This window comes from Bombus vancouverensis, chromosome 1 (genome assembly GCF_051014615.1).
Source record: "Bombus vancouverensis nearcticus chromosome 1, iyBomVanc1_principal, whole genome shotgun sequence".
Lineage (NCBI taxonomy): Eukaryota > Metazoa > Arthropoda > Insecta > Hymenoptera > Apidae > Bombus > Bombus vancouverensis.
Genome location: NC_134911.1, coordinates 15,051,695 through 15,069,634, shown reverse-complemented (window position 1 = coordinate 15,069,634; position 17,940 = coordinate 15,051,695). Strand labels below are relative to the sequence as shown.

The window sequence follows — 17,940 nt, the reverse complement described above, 5'->3', positions numbered from 1 at the left end:
GGGCGTTCGATGAACCTTTACTTACTTTACCGTCGCGGATGTAGCTAATATTTATCGGTACAAATGTGGACACTACAAGATGCTATGAGTAATAGCGGTGATAGGATGGTCGAGATGATGATGACAACGAGTTCAGGTTCGATAACGAATCCACGGTCCACGGGATGACGAGTGCAAACGTAATACACGATTCGGGTAACTTACTCGATAATTCAATCGGCAATTCAACCAACGACTAACTAACTAACTAACTCGTAATCCAAATGAAACTGCCCTTATATATTCCTATCCCCGCTTCTCGGGTCAATTTTTGTTTTCAGGTACGCGTCCCTCCCGTGACCGTGGCTACGTCTAATGATCAGCTATGTCACCTTGAACCCGAACCCATCGTTATAAAGCCAGATTGGAACATTAGAACTATTTCTTATTTTTATTATTTAAGTGTAGCTATAGTAAAAATCTAAACTAGGCTATTGGGACTTTTCCCAACATTCCGGACGGGAAATCCCGATGTTCTTTCATCTCCGACATATATATTTTTCTATTATACATTCATCCACGCATCTCCTCTCTCTCTCTCTCTCTCTCTCTCTCTCTGTCTCTCTACTACGAGATAAAACCTTAACATTAACAAAAGCACATCAAACTCTGCGAATTTGTAAATGCACCGCTATCGTCACGTTGTCCATGTAACGTCAATTCACATCAGAGACCAGGCCACACACTTTACTCTACCTTTATAACAGTCGCGTACTTAACGTATCAGTGTAACTGTCTTACATAACGTGGTTGGAGTGAATTGTGATTTATGTTAATTCAGTGTGTGTTACATTGTGATTGCTGCATTCATAATAAAGTTTAATTAAAACAAAATTAATAGTTGTGTTACGACTCAGCTATTTTATTTCATCAAGCAACGCTTAAGTTTACGTGACATCCACGTCGCTTAAAAATGTATAAATGCACAGAATGCACATAGCTCCTTCGATCGTGTTCATTTGCGTAAACATCGGTAGTTCGATAACGAATAACTTGTCGATGCACAAGGCTCAGCCGATCTGACTCTGTTTGCAACGAACTTTGCAATTCCATCCTCTTAATCAAGTTCCTTTGCAGGAAGATGTAGATATTCTAGATACTCTCAAATTGTATCCTCTACAAGAGTTAATTTTTTTTTTATTCGGAAGTAGTTTACAATCAATTCTCAGAGAGTGAATAAAACCGCGAAAGTTCGCGATGACATAGCGGTGAACGAAACAGAGGAGAAGAGAGTGTCGCTAGTTCCCTCGGTGATCGAGCACGAAATTAGCCCGTGATTTGTGCGAAACTCGATCGCGAAAGGTTCGCACGATCCACGAAACTGGATCGGATGTGTATCGAGACGCGAGGAAACAAAGGACGACCGTTACTGGTCGAACCTTCGCGAATACACCGAGAGGAGACAGCGAGGGGACGATCTTAATGGATCGATACGGATCGTAGATTGCCATTGATCGGTCGATAATTAGACTGTTGCGGATACCCACCAGGGAAAGTGAAGGAATTTCCAGTCGACGATCAATTTCTGCCAACTGACCACTCGTGAGCCTGTGATTGTTGCTCGATTGCGAGACAAATCGCGAGACGTGCACCTTTTCATCGCTGCAACGCTTCATCGAGAATTGCAAGACCATCGACACTTGAGATTATTCTAAAGAAGTAGAATATTCTGGCATTTTTCTTTCTACGATATGCAGTATATCTTTAAGAATCAACAGGAAGAAATTGTACATTTTGAACGTGTTGAATTAATAACGATCGGTCAAACGTCTTCCCTAGAATTTGATTTGTTCGCGAGAACGAGAAAATAAATTCTTAGCTGGAATAACACGGGAAACACCGATAAATCTTGATGGAAGTCGACCCCTTTTAATTACGGTGTGCAGAGCAAACATAGTCTGACTCACCGCACGCGTTCCCAAAAACGAAGAAGCTGAGTCAAGCACGTCGTCAACCCCCGTCGACTTAATTCGCTCGAATTGGATCCGAGAAAATCCTCTTCGAAACAGCCAGAAGAATCGTTTCTAGAAGTCATCCCGTGCCGCTCCTTGCTTAATAACCAGTGACGCATAGGTTCTTTCGCCGATACGCAACGTGATTCACGGGTTCATCCCTTCGACGCACGTATGAACTTTCAACGAGAAGAGTTAGCAGCGATTTTATCCGTCAATATTGCTTCTTAGTCGATTCGTGTATAGAGAGAGAACTATCGTTTTGATTCATTAACGAGAAAGTTTCATCTTATTTCCTATCTTTTAAATCTTTATAGTCAAAGAACTTTGAAATTTATAAACGCAAATTTTTCTGAAACTCTCGAAGGATCACCGAAATCGAACAATAGCGGCCGCGATTCGAAACTTCGTACGAATGAGTTGCACGTCGCGTGGAAACGCGAATGCTCGCTGCTGTTGCGACTTCTTGACTAGGTGACGATCAGTCAGGTTGCAACTGATCGGTTGACATCGCCAACCGTGAACGCTATTAACGCTCAAGGTGGAGGTAGATTAAAAACGTCGAGTAATGTTATGTATAATTGATCTATTTGCACTGTTTAGTGTAACACGAAGAGTCTGACCTGATGAAGACTGTTTTAAGTCTTCTTGAAGAAGCTTCGCCTGATCCTTATATATTAGGTTATATGAAAAGTTTCTTTCGTTTTATGAGGAAATAATAAACGTACAATGTCTTTTGTTTTATATTATTTTATCGAATTACGTGCGATCCATTTTATTTTGTTGAGATAAACACCGTGACATTTCACAGACTTGGTTTCACGTTTGTATGAAGGTGCACTGTTTTAAAAAATACATTTGCGAAAGAAAGACATTTTCCGGACAAGCTAATACTAACTCCCTGTCTCCCGGATTTTCCTTCTTGCAACTGATTTTTATGGGATGGGAATCCATTCCTTCCAGTCTTGTAACTGAGTACCCTCGTGAGCGCATATCGTCTGACGTTGCTGACTGATACCAGATGTTTACTATAGAGCGGACACATCGAGCCCTTAGGGTGTTAATTAGCCTCTTGACGAGGTCCGCATCGTAGAGTTTAGGAAATTCGTATTTTCCCAAAAAAAGATGTATTGTACGAGTCATAAACAGACGGCCATTCCAAATCCTGAACAGCCACTATCTGCGGATTTTCAACCCTCCATTCTCCCGTTATTGTCCACGATCGCAAATGGACGCGTTAACCCGCGCTGAAAGAAGCTGGCAACGGGATAAAGAGCTGACAAAAAAGAAACAGGGTGAAAGGAAAGCCGGGGGTGAAAGGAAAGAAAAAGTTGCCGACGAAAAGGCGGGAAAAACGAAAAAGCTTCGCGTGAAATTGGAAGATGGAAAGGGAGGAAGTAATTCTAATGCCTCGTTTTGGCGTGAATGTTGGAATCGTTGGTGTAGCGTGACCAGTTTTTCTACCAATCTGGCGCTATCAGAAATTTGAGAGTGATCTTGCCACTGTTAATACCATGCCTTTCTCCAGATCTCTTTCCTTCAAATAGAACTAGTTCTTCGTAATAAAATAACTTTGTCGAAGTTGCGAAAGAATTCTTGAAGGTTGTTCGATCGTTCGCGGAGAGACGCGCCAACGAGAGTCGTAAATTCTCGTTACGATTTGATAATCGACGCTACGAATCAGTCGATCCCCTATTTCTATTAGGATAATAGGTTGAACTGGCGATAACGCTTGGTTAACAAATTAAAATATACACTTTATTCCAACAACTTTGTAGATATAAATAGTTACGCGTCGTGCGTATAGACTTCTCAGACATGTGCAAATAGTAAGTTACAGCTGACGACTGATCAATGAACGAAAAATCAGTCAAGACATTGGCTGATCTAAGGCTGATAAACTAGTGAAGTTCGATGACGATGCTGTCGCAGAGGAAATCTATTGCTGGGGGTTGGTCGCCCCCACCACCGGTCTCTTGCGAGTTAAGTAACCGCTGAGCATGGGAAACACCAATTTCTTACTTGATTGAACAATAACCATAAGGAACATCTGGACTTGAAGATATTCTACAACAATTAAGGACCTCGACGGTAGAATAAAACTGCTTAGTTTTCTGACAGTTGCTTAGGATTATTGCGGTCCGACTAATTATATTCGCACAGCTAGTGGCCGTCTTGACCGAGGGATGGATTCTGGTTTATGTAAAGAGTTACCGGACGTAACAAAGGTTGACCCTAGTCCTTTATCGAGAGAAAAAAGAGAGAAGATGTCCCGAGAACGTATCGGACAATAGACAAAACCATGAATAGCGTCTCGAAGAGAGAAACACGAGACGAGATATTTTTTCCTTTGAATCAAGAAGGAGGTTCCAGGCTGTTCCATCGACATGCTGACGCGTCAATCCGCGTCTGCTCCGTGTGCAGTGAGCTTCTTGCCGCGTGTAGGCGAATTTCGTGGGATCGCGTGTGGCTGCGTGGGAGGGCGTAAACACGCATTGTATCTTCGTCCGATGAAACATGAAATAACCAACCCCCTCCGGATATGATGGGTGTATCGCGATTCCTCCTCTTCTTTGCTGGGACTAGTCTGCAGTCGGAAGACGCTTTCACGGAAGATCGCAATCTTTCGGTGTCCCCATAGGATCTATAGAATTTCTCAGACGAATCGAAGCACGAGGCAATTTATGTGTCGAGCGCAGGCATCGGAAGCGTACGTTATAGGGGTGTTGTATTGGCGAGATGGATTGATAATCTCGATCTTATTTCTATCCGCGGAATTCATACTTTCGAACTTGTCTTTCGAAGTATGTGCCAATCGATTACACGCGAGATACGAGTTGCCAATGGTCGTAAGATCTCTGCCTTTAGTTTCCCAAATTCCGGGAACCATCTGTTTCCTAATGTCGATACGCTGTTCCTTTCAAAATGCGCGACACGATGCTCGACTTCTGTACTCGTCCTCGACGCTGCAACTGGCAAGTACCGGGCAACCGACGGTGAAGCACGCGTTACAGAATTCCTGTGGACGCAGGTGCATCTTCTGGTTGGTGGCCGCGAACGAGCGGGAAAGAAGCGGCAGAAGAAGAGGATAACGAAGACGAGACAGGAGTCGAGCTCACGGAGCGAAGACCGAGGTCGTTTCGTTGGTACGCGCTCATCGCGGCCAGTTCACCTGGCTAGCTTGCGATACAGATACATAGGCGTCGCGAGATCGAGGCTACATCGCGAGAAAGAGAAAAACAGAGCTGAGAAAACGAGAGGAGAAACGAGACGACCAGCCGAATAAACGAAGACGGAGGAAACGTGGATGCAGGATGCTAAAGAAGGCTAGCTCGAGCTAGCGACCTTCTAAGGCCGCGTCGAGCGAATGCTCGCCACTCTCTTCGGCTTTTTTCTCTCGTTCCCGTACTCGCTTCAATCTCGATCTCCTCTCCTCTCCTTTCCTCTCCTCTCCTCCGCGTCGCCTACTCTCTTCGGCTAGACATTTCTTACCTCGTTGACGATGAAAGGCATCGAGCCCATTGGCCGCAAACGATGGAAACACGGAAAGCTTCATCCCGCGGATCCTCTTTCCATCGGCTAGACTGTTCGAACAGCCAATTGCGATCAGTTTCTCTTCCTCTCGCCGAGTGTCCTTTTTCCTCTCCTCCACGCTCCACCTCGTTCCTCCAGCCTGGATATGCTTCTTTCTAGTATTTCGAGTCCGAGTACGCTACGTCGAGATGGCTTTTTCCGTCTTCCTCCCTTTCCCCCCTGCTTTCTTTCGTAGGACGGTACCACGACAAATCCGAAGTATCGGAGGATTTCGAGAACGCGAAACCGGAATTTTGAATAAAACTGAATAAGCTGAATCGGAGGATGAAGGAAGTGGCGAGCGAGACTGCTCATAGTAGATATAAATCAAATGTATATTCGACAAATGCGCGTGCATTCGTGATTCGGCTTCTTGACGATGATACGAACGTAAAACGAACCGGCATCTAGTATTTCGCGGATCGAGATTGGAACGGAGACGGTCTACGCGACGAAAAAGAGTGGTTTCTTAGAGCGGAATGAAAGCCTGTCGGTGAATGTGGAAAAAAGGGAAGAAATTTACCGCGTGGTCGGTGAAACGATCCTCGAGATCGGGTACGAGGGAAACAAGGCCAGCAAGCAACAATGCGTGAATCGGCATGCAAGAGCGAAAAAGGTGGAAAGTAAAAGTGAGCGAACGTAATGAAATGCGCGCGTAATTAGAATTAACGCGGTCTTATCGGCAAAGATTAGCGGCGGCTCGCCGCCAAGCATTCCAGGAACGAACGTTTAATAATATTCCGTTACGTTGGACGTACAAGGTGAACCAGTGTGAAAGGTGATTGCAACGCGGATGCATTTTTATCCGCTACCACCGCTTTCAAGAAACGTATCCACGTTTGCCGATAACGTGAGCGAAATTCCAGATTCGCCGTGTACCACGCGCCACGCGCTGCCTTTTATGCCTTCTGCGTTCCGCGATTATTCCTTGTCTATCGAGCGAAGGAGGTTACAAGAATATCGGACATTTTCCCTATATTTTACGGCTTCGATGAAAAAATTTAACATTCTCTTTCACGCGTTAAATCGAAATTTATGTGGAACGAGCGATCGAAGAGCGAGTAATATATGCAGTTTTAAATAAACGCTCGATGCTTGCTGATGATATACTTTTATTGTTATTTCATACACGAGAAACAAACTTTTGCCACGTTCCACCGAATTTTCTCGTGGCACGGTGCGTCCAGACTTCCACGTGCATTCTCGGAATCGCTTCTCGCTCGCAACTGACACCCAACATCCGATCTTCTTCATTCGGAGCTCAAGCAGTCGTCATGCATACCGCATCCATAAGGTCGCTCACTCTGCCACACAGACTATGGCACGATCTGACCCACGCTTATCACATATCGCGCTGAAAGATATTGACATTAAATTAAAATTTTCCAGTGGATTTCAATAAAACTACCTAGCATGTTTGCGATGTACCATAATTAGAGGTTAATTAAAGTATATTACAAGCGTGAAAATAGTTTGCATTTCGGACCGGTATATTTTTATAATGGAAGGGACCACCCTGAAGGCGACACTGATATTCGAGATAACGTACATGTGCACGAGTGCACATGTCAACGTAATAAAATCAGCGAGCAGTTATACAGGGTGGTTGGTAACTGATGGTACAAGCGGAAAGAGGGTGATTCTACGAGAAAAAAGAAGTAAGTTCAATTTTTTTTTTTTTTTAATTTTTTCATCGAGACAACGATCTACAGTGAGATCCGTTATAACGAGACGCGATAAGTGCACGCGTACCGAGCGAAAATTCAAAGTCGATTTTCTCGAAAGCAAAGCCTCGAACGAAAAATTTTTATTCTATATTTTCGACTTGTTTTTTCGCGTAGAATCACCCCCTTTCCGCTTGTACCACCAGTTACCAACCACCCTGTATAGTCGATCGTATGCTCGTTCTTGAAACGATAAATTAGTATTGAAACAACGATCGGTGTCCGCATTCTACGATCGATAATATTCGGAGATACAACTGTATCCAAATTTTCGATGAAATCCTCGAAACATTACAATTCTCCGATGATCTCCAACGATTTATGCCGCGTTTCGTGTAAACACCTCGCGGTTCTTTCTCGCGCCACTTTTCTCGGTGACCGTTCACTTAGAAACTTTATTACCATCATTATCGATCGGCGCGTGCACATCGCGCACACGACACGCCGCGAGAGCAAGGTTGAATTTAATTCCCGACGTGCCTATCTCGTGTCACCGATTCTTTCCACGGCAGATTCGCTTCGCCGATTTATCGGAAATAATTCCAACGATTTTATCGTCGGCGTTACGAGGCAATATATCAATCGCAGTCCTTTCCCTTCGATTTCGATCGACGACCTGCCGAAGATCGAAAGAAATGGTAAACGAAGAAGAAATATACCCGGCGTAACCTTCACGGCCAGGGTTACTGAGATTCGCAACGAAAACAGCGACATGAACGCGCGCACGACGTAAACCGTGCACGATTAACTACGGTGACGCGGCATTCTTATTGCTATCGTTATCGATCAATCTTACCGTTTTCAGTGCTTCCACCGATAGCCAATGCACAGATAACCCGGCGGTTGTTAGAGTTTCAGGCGAGTTTCTTCCATCGAAGGTTACTGGTCGGCCGTGAAATTCATTAAATAGCGATAGCTTTGTTATTGCCGTGATCCATCAGAATCAATGTATCGATCGATAAATGCCGCACGCCACTGAAATAAGTCACCTTAGGACGGTATCTCGGCCTCCTCGATGACGTTACATTCTCAATTTTATCGTGACCCGAGCGATTCCACCCGATCATCGTATACTTGTGTCCGCCAAATCCGTGTAACGTTTTGCTCTGCTCTATGCTCAATCGTGAAGCTACAGATCTTCCGACATCTGTAAACCCAAGAAGATTCGGTTTCCTACGGGAAACGCTCGAACTGTCAGTCGTGAAATTTACGACGAATCCTTGGATAGTGCGAAGGAAGTACGATCGAGAGAAGGAATACGATGGGAAAATTGGCATCAACGATATCATTAACGCGCCTTTATTTCAAGCTATCGGTGAGACGATGACGTATCATTCGCAGGAGCATAAATTTGACAACGACCAGGCGACGTTTTATATTTCTATTCTTATTGCCGTCGATTATTACTAGGGTAGTGGCGGTATACTGGTCTAGCGTCATCGATCGAATTATCGCTTGGAAAATATCGCGTTCCCCCTATCTGTCAGATAAAAGGTGATTCTATCCGCCGCGTCTCCTATCGTTGCGTAAGCGTGCACAATTATGACCGATGACGTCGTTGTTTTTCCATCATCCTTCGGATGCTTGAAAATACTGCAGACGCGATCTAGACTAGAAACTACAAACGCGTTAACAGAATTTCGAATCACGATCGAGTTTCACCGTGTTTTGTTCGCTTCGATCGAAGTTCGATCGTTCGACTCGAACTGAAATTTCTCGGGAAATATCGTAACTGGTATGCGATCTTTACTTTGTGAAAGGTATTTTACAAGCGGAATTCCGAGCGAATCGTTCCATGATCACTGTGATTTTCCCATGGCAAATCGTGTCATCGAGTCCTCGGCGGAGTTTCGCGTGTTACCCGGTCGTTCGGCTCCGTTTGGAGTCCGTTTCGAGTACGTTTGCCATTTACGACGCATCGACGCGTTCAACGTGACGGTTATTGCCAATGATTGACGTACAAGTCGGCGGAAACTATTCATTATCGAATAATTGTCGACGATCGGTGGATTTTCTTCGAGAACGTCTGAACTTGAAACGTGCACGCGCGAGTTTCTCTCCGCGGATTCAAAGTGCTTTCTCCTTGGTGAACGCCGAAAGGGTGTCCTATAGCCTGGTCTGTATCACGCCAGTTTGCCCGTTCCACGGAGAAATCGACCGTTACGTTTTCCGATTGCTCGAGGTTGCGCTAACAAATCGGTATCGTCGTCGATATCACATCCGATAACTGTTACATAGTGTACAAATGAATTCGGTATCTAAGAATTGCGAAACGAATACAACGATACGAACTTTGCTATCTCCGCTTACATGTTGTAAACTTTGTAGTTTAACGGTTTAATAAGAAACGCGTAGTACGATTGAGTGCTTCATCGGAGTTTCGAGTACAAGCTTTTACTGAAATTACAAGGAATTATCTCGCAGCTACAAAAATCAATCTTCCTCCTAAACCGTATATTAACGTATCAAAGGAAAATGTACGCCGTTCAAAAGATTCCGCTTGTTAATCGGCAATCACGTACGATCGAAGCGCGAAATCTTCAAAGGATAAAACTCTCTCTCTCTCTCTCTTTCTTTCTCTCCCAACATAGTAAACGCATACTTTTCGCCAATTGAGTCATTCATCGGTAATGATAGTAATAACGTTGGCGATCCGCGCTTGCGGGCTTCGACGGTTATTAAATAGAGACGATCTCGCGCAAAGCGAAACGCGACTCTTTCGCGAGATGATACCGGGCCAATTTAGCGGGCCGCTCCTCCCCCCCTCGCGATATAATCGACGTTAGACACGATACGTAATGACGGGTCGAGAACGTGGCGTTTGAGCAAAGTTCCTGCTCGACGTTCGGCGAAAGTAGACGTTTCCTACGGAGAGAGCCAGCAGGAATCTTTTAAATGTCTACTTTACGTTCCATCTAGAAGTACGGGATACTCGACTTGGTCGGACTTCGCGATGTAAACTCAACTATCGACGATAACTTAGGAAAATTCCACAAGCTCAAAGTCCAACGAACGCATATTCGCGAAGCAAACATTCTCCAGTGTGCTCGATCTTCATCGAAGATGGTTGGTCGGCGATCTTCAGCGCGCGAAGATTGTTGATGTTCGAAGTGAGCCACTCGAAGAACGAGGCGTCGAATTCATTTCTGCGAGGCAGATGGTCCGTCCTTGTTCGCTGGAGGAATGGCTCCTCGGCTAAGAGGATCCTCGCGTGTCCTGGCAGGCAACGGCCGCTCCTACCTAGCCGGCATTCTCCGGATACCAGGCGTTTTCTTCGCTTTTGCTTCCAGCGAAACCGTGGTTCTCGCGTGTGGGGGCACGTCGATGACGAAAGTGCACGCGAGATATGCACCGACGTAGTATCTTGTCGGACTCCCTTTCGAGCCAAGCGTTTCTCCTCCTCCCTTCGCTATTTTTCCAAACCGCACTTCTCCACGCCAATCGTTCTTTTACCTTCGACGAAACGAACGCGTTACTCCCTTTACAATGTAAATCGTATTAAAACTGAAACATCTGTGGCGATCGAAAGTCCCTCGAACGAACAACGTAATTCTACGCGAACGCTGCTTGCTTCTCGATCTTAGAATCCTTTCCCAATTCACCGGAATGAGTAGCGAGTAGCTGGTAGGAAGCGGACAAAACCACGGAATCTATAGAGGCTAGAAAATTTCGATCCAAATTCAACCGCGATTCCGTTATTCCAGCGAAGGAAACCATCATCCCAGCAGCATACCGGAATCGTCGTGATCTTCCTTCACAGACCTTACACGCGAGGATATTTCAATCCTCCCGTGTAAGTAGAACGTGTTCTATCTACGCAATAGGTGGAGCGAGCGGAGGAAACGGCGCGAATCCTATCCGCTCGATCGAATGTCCGCCACGCGCGCGGTATCGAGTGACTTTCAGACTGCCGCGATCCAGCGAAAACGGGCCGGGAATTCGAGGGCGAGCCTACGACGTGGAAGGCAAAACCTTTCTTGAACGCTTCGATCCGGAGGCCGCGTGACGCCTCGCGGACGAATGCCGATCCGCTCGAGGTGCCGATCGCGCGCTTACTTGGATACGCGTGAGATGAAGACGAGACTCAGCCTCCAGTGCGCCAGTTTAAATGCTTGGTTGAGTGTAACGTCATTTGCGAATCAGCCTTGGAATTTCTGCGCCTGCACGACCCCGTTGCGATCGGGGAATCGAATGAATAAGGAATCGCGAACGAGTATTTTAATGGTATCTGTCGGAACAGAAAGAAAGCATAGCTTTCACATCCAAAAGTGCGAAAATTTATTTCCACGAGTGTTAGTCGAGTATAAACGTACAACACGGGTTTCAGTGCGTTTCTATTGATTTAGGCGCTTAAACTATCGAAAAGTGGAGACTATCTTGAACTACCTCTTTATTACTGCAATCCCTTCAATTATTTATAACATTTGGTTCGTTTTGAATTAGTTAGAATGAAAGGTGAATGGGGCAGACGAAGCTTCTTCATAAATTTTAAAATGCGAAAAATGGTAATTTGCCCGAATATACCGAAACATCGATAGGTAAACAGCACAAGTAAGAATTAGTTATAATTAAGGTAATTACACATCGTAGTAAAATATGCGCGTAAAATGCGCATAACGAATGAGATGGCGGGCAGTAGCCGCGAGGCTCGCGGCATTACTCGCTTCGACACGGAGCACAAGGAGCAAGCTGCTACAAATCTCGTTCCACGGACGAGACATCTGGCCATTATTCGAGCTAGTTACCGTACTGGCCTCGATACATTATCGTCGAAATCGGCAAATTCTCAATAACCAACTGTTACTCGGTGCGTTATTATCGAGCGACGAAATAAACGCCCCGCGGCGAATGACGACAGTCCACACCTCCAACGATATTAATAGTCGTCGTTATCGCTTTAACTCAAGGTAAACTTACTTATAACAAAGTCGATTTGGATCGTTGGCAGGGAAGAAGGAAGTATCAAAATGCAAAGGTATATATTCCACGAACGACACGTAAGAGGAAAAGAAGCACGCAACCGAACCAGAAAAATAATATCGGCCGTGTAACGAGCCATACCACCCTCCTGATGAAACATCGCTGCTTCAGCAGAGGATTGCTGCGCGTGCAGCATACGTTCTATCGGAACCATCCCTTTTACAATACTATATACTTGGCGAAATCTCTTTATAATCCCTATATAATCTTTTACAATAGCTACGAAATATTTCTTGATTTGTGGCGCCTTCTATCTTTCCAATGATTTTCTGCCCTTTGATACTTAGATTATTATGAACAATTTTATTGAAGCTTAGCTACGTAAGAGCTTAATTGGGTGGTTCATTATGAGGAACAGTTTGTTCCTGTTTACAGTGCAAACGTTACAAGGATTCTATTGTATAAGCAAATTTTGGAATTAGAACACAGGTATTTGACGAGGGTATTAAACCAGAAGAATATTCCATCGGTATTCCAAGGAACAACAGAGATCAATAATGAAACATTAGGCCAGGTCAATACAGCGCTCTATGTAAATACGAGGCAAATGCCACAGGACCGCGAAGTCTGTGTTTCAATCCGGGTTTCGATGCGCAATAAATCCGACGTCCCTAGCTATTCATCGTTTACCTAAACGGTGTTTACAAGCGGATAATCCGGCCGGTTGCTACTCGAAGGAGGAACGTCGTCCTCGATGAACAATCCGTGCTATTCGTGTCAATTAGCAGGCGACCAGGTGCACGCGTACCAGCGTGTTCGTGCGCGCGGTTTTTCACGCTCCAGCCCCGCACTAATTGCACGGTGCAAACGACGCTCGCCCTGACGTAACATCGTCGGTCAACGTTTTTCGAGGAATCGAGGTCGTCGCGATGGATCGCGACGCGTGGCTCGAGAAACGCAAATGCCGAGAGCGTGCTCACACGCGGCTCCGGTAACAAGATCCGCAGGCGTCGGTTTCTTCTTTTCTGCTGATCCTGCCACCGTGCCATGCAATATTTTAATTGCTGGAACGCGGAAGCGATACGCTTCTCGCCGGCTACACGCGCGTCCGCTCGCCTTCCTGGCCAGAGCCCTAATCGAACTCCAATTGGTCTAACCTTACTGGCCCCGCGCATCAAGTTGCCACTCGTGAAAATGCTCCACCAAACCAAACCATTTATTTCGTAGTTAGAAGCGTGTTCCGACAGACTAGCGCGAGTGGAATACGGTATACGCCTATCTTTTTCAAATAAACTCAAAATCATGTTAGTAATGTACGTAGGGATAAACTTTTGCACCTTTTTCGATAGCTTTGTCTCCTTATCACTGTGAGTCTTTCGTTCGCGTCGAATTCCAAAAAAATCCGCTCCTCCTCCTACGTTTCACTACTATTTTATTATATTTCTACTATTATAGTTCTACTAAGTAATAGAAACGCTTGATAGCTTGTCGATAGCAAGTTGGCGAATGAATGGATGCGAGTTTTGGCAGGTTGAGTGTTTCGCACTTCGCCAAAATCGACAAACTAAGTGAAGTGTACGACCGAGTAAAAAAACGTCTACTGTAGCGAATGCATTGGAAAAACACTTTAGATTGTTTTTGCATTATGCTCTTGGCCGAGGCTAAATCGTTGGGAAACGATACCGTGTACCAAACAACGACCGAGCGTAATTAACATCGAAGTTAATGGAAAAATGAACGAGTGGAAGAAGTCTAATGGCTCTTTCATCCGAAATCGATGCAAATAATTACCGGGCCTACATCTGTTCTGCCGTGGTGCTCGCACGGAATGCCCGCGGGCCTTTTGCGGCATTCCCTGACAGTTATTCGAGGCCAACGATCGAGCAGCCAAGGAACGGGTCCGTGGACGTCGCGTTTCCACCAGGAGTTTCCCCTTACCCTCCTCCGGCCCGATTTCCACGAGCGTATTTGATGCCACCTCGATGGTATACCCTTTACTCTCTTTTCACACGATAACATGCTCCAGAATCTATAAATATAATTGATAAATGTCGATACAAAACACGCGACCGCGTGTCTCTTCAATTTCTTACGAAGCTTTCTCGCTGAACTTTCAAAGTACCTGTACGCTTAATTATTCCCGACAAAAGTAATTCGTACGTAAATGGCAAGCAAAAACAAGGGAAACTTTCTCTTAATCTGCACGACTTTGGTTGTAGATTGTTCAAAACCGTTCGAAAATTTGTCGGCTTTCACGGCTCCTTTCTCGAGCATTCGTCGCTGGAAAACCAGTTTCCTTGCAACGAGCATTCACGCGTCGCATCGCGTCGTCGGAAATACGCCGGTATTAAAATGCAGAACCGCCGCGTATTCCTGCTGCCGGCATCGGTAATAGTCGATAAAAGTCCTATATATCTTCGTAATACACGGCGTATCGAGAGCCGGCTGTATAACCCGACCGCGACCGCAACGCAAAATAGGAACAGCTCGAGGAAAACGCAACGAATGGTATTGCCCAGCAAATCTTCGATTCCACCTTGAATACTCCAACCATGGCCGCTATTTGCGCAACTGCGATAAAGAAAAAGACGATTTTCGAACTGCTTGATCGATATCGTATTACGTTCCCCTGAAATTCTTCGCGGAACACGGCTTGCGATCTGACGGAGTGCGATTTGCTTTTCTTTTCTTTGGTAATCATTTCCTGAGTATTCATTTTTTAAATTTTTGCTCTAAATTCCCTCGATTCTGCGCTATCACCGTTTCACCGGATGTCCTTACTTGGCAAACTGTGAAACTTCGTAAAAATATAGAAAGTTCATCTTCTCGTTTCTTTGAGTGTACATTTCATTTGATTTTTTATTATTATCGTTAATTATCTAACGGGTATTAGCTCCATAATACAATGGAGAGAAATAGATATAGAAATTACAAAAGTTCCGAAAGTCGTGTCACGAGTAAGACGCAAAGTGAAGCGGATATACGTAATTGTATGCAAAGATATATTACGTTATAACTAATTAGACGTTGTATACAATAATCTGGCCTGGACTTTTTTTACGAGATGGTGGAAATTTTTTATAGTATATAATCAAAAGGAGAAACTGAAAAGTTTGAGAATTCTGGATAACAAAATTGACCTACGGTCGACTAAATACAAATTATCAGGTCATAAAATATCATTTAAGTAAAAGTGTAGTTTCATCGTGTAACCAGTTATGTTTCTGTGCGAATGGGATAAAAACATGAAAATAGGCCACTCAATCATTGTTCGCTAAAATATTCTGGACAGCTATGTTCAATGAAACCTGTTTACCTTACGTGTTTACCGTATTCGCGTAAGTACGTCGATACTCAGCAGAGTTCAGACAAAAGTGTAATCAAGCAGAAATCTAAAACTGTTAATAATCCACTCAGCGACCAGAAATCCCGAAACTCGAACCATCTATACGAGTAACAATCTGTGAAAACCATAAACCAGGGAAACCTTAACCATAAACTGGTAGCAGGAAAAAGGAAATCTTTTCAACTTGAAGTCGATTATTAAGCCATCTGATTGACAAAGGTTAACCAAAGGTTAGAATAAGCCGACAGTACGATGATACAATCAGCCCTGTGTAAAATTAGAATGTTGTACGACGAGCTAGGTAAAAGCAGCGACGTCACGCGCCCTAACTGTACAACGACCGCTGTGTGACCGAGAGTCGGGCTTGCAAAGTAACCGAGCAAAACAGAATACCTCGTAAAAAACGGTTAGACGGTAGGGGACGTAAAATGGTAGCATTTCATACTGTCCAGTGTAACGTCGGGTTTAACGTACTTCGGTCTCGTCATAGAATAGGAAAAAGCAGCAAAAGCTGACGAGCTCGTGCGAGAGTGACGTTCGTCCGCGTGTTAGATTTCAGTAAGAGCGTCTCGCCAGCGTCCAGACTGATTTATCTACGTATGAGAAACCACCGTGGTTGTTGGTGTTACTTATCTGGAACGAGCCTGCGACAGAAACGCTCTCCTGTACCGGATGCGGCTTGCAGAGGCAACATGGTTCGCGACTGTAGCCCTGTACCAGTTTCGCGAACACCATCGATGCGAATCCGCGAACGTTCGTGGCGAGAAAACATGTCCTTCTTCTATGGAAGTGATTTCTCGCTAGCGATAGGTGTTCGCTTGTTAGAGTTAGACTATGGTTACAGTGGATACGTGTACTGATCAATGAAACATCTGAAAACTAAGATACATACTCATAAAGGTCTACATACATATCTGTCTGCATTGACACATTCGATTCACATTCAGAACACGCATCCACTGTATTGATAGAGCCTTGAAGCAGAGAAGAAATCCGCGAACAGAAGGGAAACTAGATCGGCTGCTGAAGGAACGAAAGATTCGGTAGACCATATGATCGGTGTAGTAGTAATTGGTACACCGTTGCCGGTATTATGTCGGCACGAGGCTGTCGACGCAATTAACGAGTTGACGACATGTGACCATAAGAAGAATAGATATCCTAGAGGCTGTAGCAAGACATCAGGAGATGACGTTATACAATCAAGGATACGACAGTTGGCCGTTTTGGAACGAGCTAGTTAGCTGAACGCTCGAATAGCTGTACGACGAGCTGCGAGCAACGCACCGATGTCGAACTTCCTTGTCTATCTCCGACAATTTTTTGCCGACGCTATGTAACCACCCTCGTCCAAATATTAACCATACGCAACGCGATTCCACTTCGACGATATCCGCAAAAATCCGAGTCGAAAGTTCTTGCGCGGAAAATCGATGAACTGATAAAGCGGATGTGTTTTGCTGAGGTCGACGCTGTACCTGAGAGCCAGACTTACACCAAGTCCCTTTTTGTTACTTCTCAGCAGAACCAAAGGACAGCGATGGTCGTGCACTTTTTGTATAGATAATACAGGTATATGGAAAAGGAAAAGGGAAGAACAAGGCTGAAAGAAATAAAGAGAATAGCGAAATGGAGAAAGGAAGAGGGACGGAAGGCAGCCGAAAAAGCTCTCTTGGAAAAATTGAAATCCTTCGGTTTGCAAACGATCGCTGAAGCACCAAGGTGTCATATCGCGTACAATTGTGTGGACATTGACGCGTATGGGGTCCGCTAACTTCGAATTCCGTAGAAAAACGGTCAGACGTGTTTATAACGCGCGCATGCAATCGCTCACGAGCGTGAAGCTCCGTGGGTTTTGTCGCGTTATGAAACACGACGATCTTCTTGCAACACCGATAAATTATCGTAAATGAGCATAACGCGGGCACCTGTCGCGCCTTAGCCCGGACAAATGTACCATCACGCGACTAGTTTTTCGTCGTGGACGAATTCCACGAGTTTAGGAAATTCTGGACGTAACATACTACCGAAAACGTATACGATCTCTCCCAACGCGAGCTTCTATATATCTCAGTCTTTAGGTACTCCGTTTTCCGGTTACGGATCGCGAGCAGCAGATAAACGGTGTTTGCTTTTTCCAGCGACAAGTCGTGTATGTAATTCATCGACGGTAGAAACCTTCTGCTCGAGTCGACGCGTTTTAAGAACCGTAAAACGTTGGGAACATCTGCACGAGGTATACACGCTGAAAGCTCCGCTCTCAAAAACACCTTAGCTATAGGTTTCGCATTTAACTCGGAAGTCTGAAAAAAAAAAAACTCAAACTTCTGGGTTATAGGATGTGAGCGACGCTATCCGAAGAACTGATTTATGTGACAACAGCGTA

The 17,940-nt window shown here is 44.8% G+C and overlaps 1 protein-coding gene and 1 long non-coding RNA gene across 2 annotated transcripts in view; one reads left to right on the top strand and one right to left on the bottom strand.

The window, feature by feature from the left end:
* Pdk1 (Phosphoinositide-dependent kinase 1) overlaps positions 1-17,940 on the top strand; it is a 407,695-nt gene that overhangs the window by 350,425 nt on the left and 39,330 nt on the right. The window lies entirely within an intron of this gene.
* Positions 6,660-11,589, bottom strand: LOC143303025 (uncharacterized). Its single transcript, XR_013058986.1, has 2 exons — positions 8,085-11,589; positions 6,660-6,918 (listed from the first exon to the last, which is right to left on the bottom strand). It is a non-coding gene; the product is annotated as an uncharacterized LOC143303025 (long non-coding RNA).